Here is a 12790-nt window from a genome sequence, read left to right on the forward strand (position 1 = left end):
AAAAAAGGATAAACCTGTCACCACAAACTTCAAAGCAAACCACCTGACAAAGCCGCTCAAATTCAAATCAGCCTAATTACACACTTTGGTTTCCAAACATTAATGTCACTTCTCATTCCATAGTTTCATTACTCTCAGTCTTTGTGAAAAGAGGCACGGTCATGAAACTGATCAGGATACAAACACTATTTGAAGCTCTTAGATTGTTGATGGATTTCCAGAGCCTGATGGTTGGTAGTGTCAGCTTTTTTTCCCACTGAATAAAAGCTGTTCACTTCTCTTCAAACCCATCTAAAACCCAAAAACATTAAACCTGATGTCACCATGAACACCACATTCTGACAATGTTCTCCATCACACTTACCTCTATCCTATGACATACAAGGTTATTCAGTTTCCTTACCCATTTACTGAGCTCTCTTTTGTCTTCAGTGTTCTTTAGTACTTGATCAAACCAGGCTTGAATTAAGGACGCAGATCCAGATATGCCGTATCATAAAATAAATTAAGAATAATGTTGTTGATCTGAAGCTGTGTACGAAGCAGCTGAGAGTAAGCCCAGCTGGAGCAGTTGTGACTCCCAGGACACCTTTTGCTGCCAGACGTCATGAATCTTAAAGAGGAAAAATTCTATTTTCCTCTTTCCACTTCGAAGCAAGCTGAGAGCCTGGCCCAAGGAAAAGCTCAGTCACACAGACAAGTTGTGACTGGGTTCCCTGCTTCTTACTCCAGAGATGTGCTGAGACAGTGCAAGGAGCTGTGAGAAAGGCACAGATCTACCCCCAAAAATCCTTCAACCTGGGGCTGTGCAAGCTCAGAACCAACTGCAATTGCCCAAACTCTCCCTCTAGCAAGAGCAGCCAAGAGTGTTGGACACAGCTGCTGTTGCACCTTAGAACACAGCAAGGAGCTCTCAGCAGCTTCTGTCTGACCTTCTCACATAGAGCTTTTTAAAAACACCTTTGAAAACTTACTCAGGCAGGCCAGCTATATTTATAACATAGTTTTGACAACAGCAACACAGAGACTGAGCATTTTACATAGTCTGCTAGGGAAAAAAAAGTCCTTTATAAAGGCGCTGCTTCATAAAGCATGTCTGTCATGTTCACAGTCCCCATACAGAATGCTGTCATCTATACTGCGTGGGCAGGGAGCGTAGGAAATCTGTGAGAAATAAACAGTGAATCACCAATTATTCTGGTGGCAGCTCTGCCCTATGTGGCTTTTCACCAAGTCATTCTTCAGAGTGACAAGTTTGTTTGTTGGCCAGCATGACCAATGTTTTGTGCACAGAACCATGGGCTAGAGTTCACGGCAATGGCAAGGGAGATTATGTAATGTAACTTTTTGGATTTTTGTCTCCCAAATATCTACCCAGATGCTTTGTCCACCTCTAAATCATCACGCTGAAGAGCTGCCCACATGCCAGGGTATGAGAGCCCCACCTCAGAAATTCACACAGTCCCTCCTGGGTTGACACCTTGGCCATTAGCCTGGTTCCTGGTAGCACCAAACTCGGACATTAGATGTCTCTCATTTTGGAACCTTATGAAAGCCCAGGGAAATCAACGCAGAAGCCTCAGAATTTTCAGTGCCTCTTAGATCCAACATCAAATCTTCAAATTATGCAGCTCCTCACCTCCATTTCCAGTCTCTTTCCACGGCACTGCCCAGGGCTGAGAGGTGCCAAGACCAGCTGGTGTGCTGCATACTAGGCATCACACCATACCACATTTCCCAGGCAAAAAATCCATCTTATCTGCAGAGAGAGCTGAGTAACCCCAGCAAAGTACTGCCACTGACTGTCAAAATACTGCAGCCAAAGAACAGTGTCCTGCTAGTCCTCTTGTAAATATGCTGCACATTTGTAGTCCTTGCAATCTTTCTTCAAAAACTAAGTTTCTTTAGCCCACATATCCCTTGTGCCAATATTTTTTGAGCTTCCTTAATGAGCAAAACTCTGGTGTTTATGTAACTGGAAATGGGGTTGAGCTCCTTCTTGAGCCTGGCTCACTCAAACCATGTGATGAATGTCACTGCACCACCAAAAGCCCTTCAGGCTCATTAGAAAGAACCTGGGGTATAAAACCCCCTGCAGAACAGCTTCCAGGAGACACAGAAGAGCTATTGTGAATAAAAACATACTGGATCTTTGCATTTCAATGAAAAGTAACTGAAAAACACTGATTAGTTTAGGGTTTCCTTCATTCTTTTTTTGAACTCTACCATGGAGCCTGAGAGACAGACTGAGCATCCAAAGTCATACAAGGTTATATGCTTTAGGTTCAGCTGAAACACCTCACTCAGAAGTAGAAATAAATAAGGGAAGTACAACAACCTCCACTAAATTTACACTTCATATGATCCTAAGACCTGTGAAAATAGAGAAGCAGTTCCAAGTTGCATATGCAAAAAAGGCACTTTAATTGTATCTCAGCTGTCTGGTCCGGTAACCACAAAACACCCATCTGCTCCAGAGACTCTCTGCCTGTGCCTGTGCTAAAAAGCAGAAAGCAAATAAAAACCAATTAAATATATTTAACTTCGGGGTTTCTATCTCTTGATTCTAAGTGTTATCCATCACCAGAAACTGATGACTCCAAAAGAGATGATGTAAGTATTCTGACAAGTTATATTAGACTCTAATAAAAGCCCATACATTGAGACAGATGAGGAGAGAACGTGCAGCATCATTCCTCTTTCCAGAAAAGGGAAACATCATAGGGAGCTGCAGAGACTGAAAGGCTGATGGAGAGTAGAAAGGCCATCCTGGAGGAACCAAAGCTGGGTTTGCTCTAACATGCTGGTGCTGTAATCTCCAAGAAGAGTATGCTCTGTATTTTCTCAAAGACTTTTAAAAGCAGTCAAACACATTCAGAGTCATTGCAATATCCGGAAAACGCCACTTTACAGCTTTGCTTTTATAAAGTCACAGAGCAGATTTTATCTTCATTGTAGCTCCAAAATCCAAGTGCAACAAGCAACATTCGATACAGCCCATTATGCCTCACCAGTCCTTGAGCCACAAGGACAAATTCTCACCTTTGGAGGTGTTTAGATATCTGACCTGCAGAAAGCAGAGCCTAGAGAGAACTACGGACTCAACTGATATTTTGGAAAATGCTGCACTAGATTTTAGAAAAGAAGAGGGGGTGCAGGAAGAGTCTTATCCCAGCATCCGAGGGAGCTGCAGGGCCAGGGAGAAGCTCACAGCAGCTCCCCAAATGTGCAACAACAGCTCCAAGTGCTGTTTCAGGAACCAAACTCAAGGAGCACAGGCCCTACTCCCAAAGCATTTGAAAAGACATGTCTCCATCCACAGTCTCCAAAGGAAAGACAAACATAAACAAACTCAGAGGCAGACTGAAAACCTATTTTTAGATAAATGAAGAGCACGAAAGCTTTCCAATGTCCTCTCCTTACCCTCCTTCTATTTCTTGTCTTCCCCTCCCCTTATTCCCTGTATGCTTTGGCTGGTGACTGTCAATGCTCTCTGCTCCTATTTAAAGTTTTTTGTGGCAATCTAGTAAGCATCCCCAAACCAATTTTAATATGTCTGTGTTAAGTGGCCATAACAGCTCCTCTTATCGACATTATTGTTATTATTATGTAATATTATGTAATTAAAATACACATTAGTCAGCTCAAAGATCCACAAAAGCCTCTTCGAATTGTACCTTTCATTATTGATTGAGCAAAGTGTTTAGTGAAAAGAGAAGGAACCAAGAGTGTGGACTTTAAGAGCTGGTATGAAGCTCTTGCAGAAAAAAGGCATGCAGACACAGGAAGTTAAAGAGCTTTCACTGCAGTACCCTTGTAAAACCAAAAACTGCCTGCCAGGTTGTTTCCTGCTGAATCTTACACTGTTGCTGTACAAAGAACTCCCCATCCCACAGACCCATAACAGCACTGCATATTGCTTTTGAACTTTTATCAAACCCTACTCACATCAAAATATCACAACACTTCAGCTTACTACCAAAGATTTCCAGTAACATATGGGTCTAGAGAGCAGATTAATTTTGAGCTTTACGGGGTCTAAAGAGTTCTTATCTGCATTATGCCCTTTAATGAGCCAAATACATCTGATATAGCTCATTAAAATTATCTGACATAGCTTATTAATAATCACAAAGAATATTCAAGGGAAACTCAATCCAAATGCCTGTATTTTGAAATAAGAGGGATTATACACTTAAGTATCATTGCAATGCACTTCTAACAGGCTGTGGATGCATTTTAGTTGATTGCCTTAGACGTGCTCTTTGTTCTCCAGATCCCCAGGGATCTCCTACGGGAACTCCTGCACTAGGGGAGAGAGCCCACCTCATGCCAACCTCCTTCAGAAGTCACACTCACTTTAATATAATTACATGTGTACTCACGTAAGTGTCCAGCTCTTCAGAGAAGTCACACTGCCTTAGCTACAGTATGACAATTTTCAATAGTTGAAGTTGTTGCTATTTGTTCAGAAACAGAGCATGACAGAAAAAAATGGATATAAATAAAACTCTTTAAGAGCTTTTACTCAGGTCTGAAGAATTCAACAGCTGCATCCCATTCAAAAAACAGAACAGAATAAATATCCTCAGCTACAAGAATGACTTTCCAGGGGCCAAGCTGAAAATTTGGTACATTTCTAAAAGAAGACATTGATTTTAAAGGCATTTGCAACACTTGCACATTTTGTGGCATTTTTACGAGTTAAAATATCTTTGCGGTATTTGGTATTTGCTTTAAAGCTTTATCTCCAGGAGGTATGTGAAAGTCTAGGCACATCCCATCATATGTATTCATGTAAGGAATACATAAAACTCCAGTTGTTGCAGAGAGAAGCCTGCAGGTTTGGAAAACGACAACCTGAGAACATCTTACACAAGAGATGTTTTGGTAAAGATAGGTACACCTAGCCAATAATGCTTGCAGTGGAAAACTGAGGGAATAATAAAGAATGAAGCATTTGTTAAATGTGTAACTTTGTGTTTATTATTCCACAGAAGGCTACTTCCTTTACACTTCTCCATTCAAACTCTCCACTGAATAAGCACTAAACCTGCTTTTCCTTTCTGACTTTTCACACAGCACAGAATTAATGAAAGCACATGTTACTGGTGTTATTAGTTTTATCATTATTATCCATAAATCACTCATTACAGAGTGAACTGGATCATCCTTCAGGAATCCCTGAAACACTGTGAAAGTTCACCCTTTCCATTTGACAGAGAAATTAAAGCCAAAAATAACAAAAGTGCAGGCTAATTATGGATGTTTCAAATGCTGACACATCAGCTGTGGGGCAGACCAGACCTACAGTGGGACTACGTTCAAAATATTGCCATCTCTAACTAGACATTCTAAGCACCACTTCCAACCAGCAGTGGGAAACAGGAACCTTTGGGGAAGCAATTAATTTCGTTTGGCTTGCAGAGATAAGGGCAAAACTCCAGAAATGCCTTTCTCCCCATTTCCTCCCATGAAGGGAGGGAGTGCAAAGTGGCCAGCTCAGAGGTATATGTTTACACTGTGGCTAAATAGCAAACATGTAGTGAATGAACTGAATTCTGCCATTAAATACCATTTTCCCTGGCTGCTGAGCACCACTAAGTTTCTTCTGAGCTCTGACCTTTGCTAGTAAGGCTGCAGATACATGATGAAGACGCTTATCAGTGGTCAAACTCCACAGCTGCTTGATAAAACATCGGGTTTGTGGAAAACTTGCCAGCAAGTTTCCCAAAGCTGAATGTTCGTTCAGCCCCAGCCCCTCCCACAACCCTCTGAAAGAAGTGGCTCCGGCAGATCAGACTGCCACCACCTCCAGTGCACTGACCCATGCCAACAGAGCCCAAACCACACTTCACACAAAGCTGCAGACCTTGCAGTGTGCACAAAACACCTCACGGCTATAGTTCATGAATTTCATGCCCAACAGTGAAAATGTCAGCTGCAGATGAACCTGCCATTGCTTAGCTCGTTGTCTGCTGTAATTCCCCGAAGTGCAATTGCCATTTATAGCGATGGGGCTGGGTGGAGCATCCCTGGGAAGAAGGAGATCACAGGCTGCATTCTTCAGCTGCTGCAAGAGTCTCTTCCCCTAGGAACTGGGCATATGCTGTGCTATTACAAAACAAACAACAGTCAGCCACAGTTTTCAATTATAACTACTACTGGCTTTCAACTAAATTGGTGCCAACCTCTAGAAGAATGGTTTCCAACAGCACAAAAATTCACCCTGAAAGTTGCCTCAATGAGTCCTGTTACTACGGATGTGAACTCCCACAAAAATGACCAGCAATACAGAGAATAAAACACCAGATGAAGAAATAATATACCCATCATGAGTTGCAATGCACTGTGGCTATGTAACTAACAGCAAGTACTAGAAACCAATATAAATCAATGGTGCTTTAAGCTTCCTTGCCATTTACTGTCTTCACTCAAAAAACCACCCATAGCCTTTAACAGGAAGAGAGTCAAAGCTCTCTCAAGTCCATTAGGGACTTGGCTGTTGCTAGTCTGTTCTACACAGGAGGCATTCAGGCTACCATGCACTGCACAGAGTAGCCTGCAACAGAGAAGTGCAAAGAGCAGAGAATCCACAGATTGCAATGACATAGTTAATACTGTCCTCCTCCCTCATCTTTTCCAATGGGCTAAAACTGCCTTCTATCTGAAAGCAAATCAGAAAACAATAGTACAAATACCATCCATAGTTCACACTTCCAAGAAGGCTCTGTTTAAAAGCAAATAATCTCCTAAATTGCTTTCCAAAAAAAGCTCCATTTTTTTCTGCTAGTTAATAATTACAAAAGAATTTTCTCAAATTTATTGATGGTGGGAAAGAGCACTGCAGTTAAACTGTTGTTTTCTTGTAGAGAACTAACGTTTTTTTCCAGATTTCCACAGAGATGTTCAGTGGAAAAATGCCCAGTATCCTAAAACATTTCTCTCTGGAAATCAATTTCACTCTTTCCTTCCCATATAGTCTTTTATGGATGGATAGAAAAGCACACAATAAAACAATAAGCAGCCTTTAAAAGCACATTGAAATCTTAATTTCTGATATCTGAAATGTCTGGCTGTAAGTTTATTACACAGTATTCCAAAACAATAAAAATTTTCTACCAGCCTAAAAAGTCTCAGATTGATTTTTTAAATAGTTTCCTATCATTGCACCTGAACAGAATCAACAAATTCTGCTTGGGTTAGGTTTTTTATACAAATAGGTGCATAAAAGAGAGGGGTGAACTCCTTTATCTAAACCTTAAGCTCTAAGGTAAAAGACTAAGATGCCAACTATTAAAGCATGACTGCACATCTCAGGTTCTCATTTACTTTCCATTTTTCTGGTAATTACAGAAGTAATTCTAAGAATCATCCATCATCCTGATGAAGATATCTTTACAAAATGTGCCTACTTGTTTTTTCACTGTACCATGGGTGAGAGGATAAGCATCATTTCAGACATGCAAGATGAACAGTTTTTTTAAACCTTAGATTACCCAGACAAAAAGACTCTCGGAAAATTAGGAGAGAAAGAGGGCAGAGGGTGGTAGAACAAAGAGGGAAGAGGCACTGACCCAGCCTGTTTATCTCACTGGAGAAGAGAGCAGGAATACATTCCAGAATAGGCAATCATTTCAATCATAGCATCTCACACAACTGATTTAAGTTTGCCTCGCCTTTTGCAATAGGAACTGATACGTTTTAAGTGGTACTCAACTCAGCAATGCCAGCCAGTCATCCCACCACCTTGTTGCTGTCCCTGCACGAGACAAGAGGCTCCTGTCCAGGGGGAGAGCTGACAGAGGTAGGTCTGCAGCCACAGCTGTCCTTCCCCCTAAAAGCTCAGTGTCAGTGTCCTGCCCCCTGAAAGCGCTCACCTCCACCATTGGGACTCAGCCATGAGCTGAGGGGCCAGTCCTGAAGGCACACAGACAAACTCAGCTGGCACCACTTTAGGTTTTTAACTGTGTTACCCCATTTTTCTTCAATGTTTTTCTCCAGTCCTACTGCTCTGTGGTAACTACTCCCCCTCCTGCCCTTCAGCCCTGCAGGACTACCACAAAAGGAAAACAACTGCTGTACAATACAAAGGCAAATGACAAACTAAGCAGCTCTTAACATCACAAAAGAATACAGCAATAAATCAGAGGGATGAGGAGGGAAAAGGGCTGTAATTTATCTTGTTTAATACCTCTCCTGTATTACAGCACATACAGTATTTCAGAAGCAGTATGATTTTAAAGATAATTACCCCTTGCAAACTGTATTCCCTTTTTACCCACCTGTGATGAACTATTTGAGGCAACTCTAGAGAATGGCAGTCCAAGTTTCATCTCACTGGCCAGGCTGGCCCCCGAGGGATGACTCTGTCCTGCTCCCTAACACTTCTGTCATCAAATAGCATAGCCTCTCAGCAGACAACTATCTTGCTGTATAATGTAGCCCTGGGCTGGCCATACTGACTCGTTCTAGACAACACCAGGGACTGCCTTTGCAATGCCTAAACCAAAAATAAAGTATATTAAAAAAATGTATTTGTCCTTATTAAAACATGATGCACAAAAAGCATTTGATAGTCTACTGATCTGTGTACGTACAGCGGCTTTGATTTATATTATGCTGGTATAAAATCAGCAAATGCTTGAAATAAATACAGGACTCTTTTTTTTTTTGTAACAAAATGCTTGAAAGGTCACTTAGTAGTACACTGCTGTTGAAGAAAACATTATTAATCAGGATGTTACCTCATGTTTTTATTTGAGTATCTTGTTTCATAATTTAGGATCCACATTTTGAATGTAAAAAATTATACTGAGTGTTTGTTTCCCACTGACCTTACCACCAGATTTGCTCATTCCAGTTTGAATTAATAAGGCTATTAAATCACTCAGCATTTGTCCTCATGTAAACACAGTCACAATCTGCTGCTTCACTCTTGGTCACTTTACACGCTTCCTCACAGACTTTTCTTTGTATAAAAGGCATCCTCTGTATAAAGACATACCTTCTGGAGAGAAGATAAACTCCAAACTGCAAAATTTACCTTGCCAATAGTACTGAGTTGCTATCTAACGCCAAGGATGCAGAATTTATTGGCTCTGCTGACAGCCACCATGGATTTTAAAACTCCACAAGCCAAAAAACATTCATCTAAGCCATCATGTGGGTTTTGCGCTGTGCTGGATCTAGATCTGTTTTCTAAATCTTGGACTCTGCCTCACCAGTAAGACAACCCCAGGGAAACCAGTGCAAAACACAGATACAGCTGGAGCCCTGCAGAAGCTGTAAGGATTCAACATAAAATGTGGAAGCAGATATATGTGTGTGTCTGCATTACAGATACAGGTATGCATGCATCATCAGTTTAAGAGGAAAACACCTTACATTTAGAGGAATTCATTGACAAAATAGTAATAACAGAGTGAGAACACTCAGTTGTTCCAGGTTAAGAAGCAGGAAAAAAAGGCTACTGCAAGGAGGAAGACCTTGTAGCTTTCTCCTACACTCCCAGTTTCCCACCCAGACTGAGCTACGGTATGCCTCTAGGTGTGCTTGGGCAGTCTACAAAATTCTCACTGTGCCCTACTAATGCACTAGCAAACACATCTGAAACAACAACAAAAACCCCACCTATTGAAACTTGTAACATGCTGTAACAAGTTATTACCTGTTTTAGTTGCCTATATATTTAACAAGTTCCCATACAAAGGTACCAACAGGGCCTGAGCATAAAGAAAGCCATGCAGGTTACCTGGTCTTTTGTAAGATAAGAGTGTTTTCCAGTGGGTTAAGAGCTAACCTCACCTTGTTTATTCTACTGTGAAAGTGAATAGTCCTGACTGTTCTGTTTGTATGGCATCATGCTCTGAGTATTCTGGAGGTTTCTAAGTGCTGGTAGAGACAGTCCCCACTGTCCCCAAAGGAGTTTGGAGAGGCCCAGAGAAGGTGGCTTTAGTCATTGATTGTCACAGCGGAGAGCAAGCACAGCTTCACGTACATCAATAACAGAAGCTTGTATTTTATAAATATTCATCAGAAAGTGTGCGACCCTCAGGGTTGTCCCTACACTTAGGGACACCCACCATAGTGCCTGCTCAGGCAGTGCTGATGGAGAAGCTGCAGGGTCTTACCAAGGCTTCCATCTCATCCACCCACCTGGGTTTCTTTGCAGGAAGGGGCTGGTGTGCAGCCAGACCATGCCCCAGGACCCATGCAAGTGAGCCAAGCTGTGACCTTGCTCTGCTGTACAGCTGCAGCCTCCAGCAGCTCCGCAAGCACAGGGACAAGACACAGATCTCCACAGCCAAGGAGCTTGTACATGACCAACCTTATGCAGCTGAAAGGTGACAACGCATCAACAGCAATGCAATTATTATCTGTGTTAGCACTGTTAACTTGCAGCTATGGAAAGACACCATGCACTAACTCCTGAACGTGACCAAAGTCAAAATGAATGTATTTGCAAAGCGTTTTGCCAGTCAGAGGGAACACAGATGACTGACTGCCTTAGCTCTACCATCTGCTAAGCTTCAGCAGCCCTGTGATGTTCCCAATACCGTGTGGCTTATCACTGCTGATACGGTCAACCAAAAGGTTCCCTCACTCAGGGCTAAAGGGCTGTGTTGCTGTACTGGAGAAAACCACAAACCCATAACCAAAGATTGAAATGTATATTCGTAAACTACACATGTCTGGGCTCGTGCCCTGGCAGTGACCCAGCTGGCAGGGAACAGCTTTAATCCACACTATAAAACTGCCTCCCTTTGCAGAGTGGCCATGTCCAAATGGTCCATCAAAAATTATTCCTGGCCTATCTATGCTCACTCTATACACCAACAGCCCAGATCGAGTCCCAGCACCAGAGGAAGCTCTCTGACATGGTTCAATCTCTGCGCAGGCATGGCCCAAGAGAGCAGGGCAGGAGGCAGAAAGACAGGCATGGCATTGAGGTGTCTCTAAGAAAGTTACTCATGCTCTGCAACCAAGCGAGAAGACATGAAGCAGTACTGTCAAGGGTAAAGCAAGGGGGCAGAGAAAAGCATCTTCTTGGGTTAATTCTGCTTTCATGGTTGTAATAGAGTTGTGCTGTCTATTGCCTCACCTTCAGAATGCATATGAAAAAGAGAAAGAGGCTCTGGCCTGTGACTGAGCGGGCCAATTCTTTAAACCTGCACAAAAAAGGTATTACTACATTTTATGGTGTATTTTTGCCTAAGCTTTGTGAAATACTCATGTAAGAGTGAACTTGTGTGTATATGACAGAGTTTTAACTCACAACAAAAACAACCGACATTTATCATTAATATCTTAACATTAAATAAAATTAACATTTTACCCACAATAGGACAGTCTTTCCAAGGTATTCTCAGTCCTACTGATAGGGTCAAGCTCCTCTCAAACTGGCTCCAAGCTTCACCTAACCTTCAGTAGATTAAGGTCAAATGTCAGAAGATTCAAGGTACCACAAGTCAGGCTGATTTATACATTTGTTACCATTCAATGCTGTTTTCTTACAAAGCAGACACTGGGACTGCTTCTCTGAAATTACATGTACACTTCAACTAACAAAGCTGAAGCTACCAGAGCGATTTACAGACAGTAGAAAACACTTTTACCTACTCGCCAGCACACACCAGTCAGTGGAATCACATGTCCAAGCAGTTACACACAAGATGACTTGGTTCTTTTCAGTGACAGCCAAACCAGTAAATCTCTGAAAATGCAAAGGATAGTTCTCCTTTGGCCACTCTGTTGTATTTGACTTGCAACAAATTTGGCTGTTGGCAGTCCTTAGCTCTGCGAGAGCATGGTAACAGTGCCATCTTCATTGCATATTTTAAACCAGATTTGTCAGCTCAGTATATTTTTCTATTTTCACTCCTGCACAATTCTTCTGATTCCAGAACAAAAACAAAACAAAAAAACCATGAAGGACTTGTTCTGACACAATGGGTTCTCTGATGGCTGCAGTAACCCAGTTACTAAGGAGATTCCACTGTCTCCAAGCCCCTCTCTCCTGGTTCTTCTGGGACAAGAGAACAGTTTGACATTTTCCTCAACTTTGGAAAGGCAAATGAAAAAAAGGAGACCTATAATCTACCAATTTATTTTCCTACCTTGAGAAGGCTAAGAAGGAGCTGTTGCAGGCTGTTTAATCTTTTTCCTTTAGCCCAGAGAAAATGATCTTTCCAAAGGAAAGGAGCTATTCCCCTCACTCTTTGGCAGAAGGTGAACCCATTACTCCTTGAAAAGCAATGGCAGAAGGGATATTCTCATCTCCAAAATAAAACACTAACAGGGTGTGTGGAAGTTGGGCAGAGCAGAAAGTTCAGGCTGCATAAGGATTTTCGACAGAGGTTGGCTCTGCCAGCAAAAAAAGGTACTTGTCATTTTCCATTCAGTTAATGCTGAGCATTTTTCATTCCGTTTTACCTCAGCCAATGACTATCCAACCAAACTACTGTTCATCTCCTCCTCCTACTTAATGCAGAACATTAACACTAGCTTCTAATTAAAGAATTCTCACAGGAGATGGAAATTTTATACCACAGAAAATATTTGGGTTGATTTACACTACTGTTGCATTTTATTTTTCATTGTGTGAAAAAACATCTGTAATCTACTGCGCCTTACTCAGCATTTTTACCATGTTCTTCCTTGTTGAGACCTTAATAACGTTAATAATATAATAAACTTGAAAACATCACTTAAAAATTTAGTGTATTAGCCTAACTTTCATTACCATAAAAACCCTGAATATTTTTGTCCTGAAACGTCACATCAGAAC

The 12790-nt window shown here is 41.6% G+C and overlaps 1 protein-coding gene across 5 annotated transcripts in view; it reads right to left on the reverse strand.

Annotated features, from left to right (window-relative positions):
* The window catches only part of ARHGAP6 (Rho GTPase activating protein 6), a 316518-nt gene that overhangs the window by 71126 nt on the left and 232602 nt on the right, over positions 1 to 12790 (reverse strand). Inside the window, exon 1 of one of the 5 annotated variants that reach the window (XM_048329199.1) lies at positions 404 to 543. The exons of the other annotated variants lie outside the window; for them this stretch is intronic. The gene's annotated coding sequence lies outside the window, so the exon portion shown is untranslated. Of the gene's footprint in view, positions 1 to 403; positions 544 to 12790 lie in introns of those variants that run through there. 5 annotated transcript variants of the gene reach the window in all.

Source organism: Corvus hawaiiensis, chromosome 2 (genome assembly GCF_020740725.1).
Source record: "Corvus hawaiiensis isolate bCorHaw1 chromosome 2, bCorHaw1.pri.cur, whole genome shotgun sequence".
Classification (NCBI taxonomy): domain Eukaryota; kingdom Metazoa; phylum Chordata; class Aves; order Passeriformes; family Corvidae; genus Corvus; species Corvus hawaiiensis.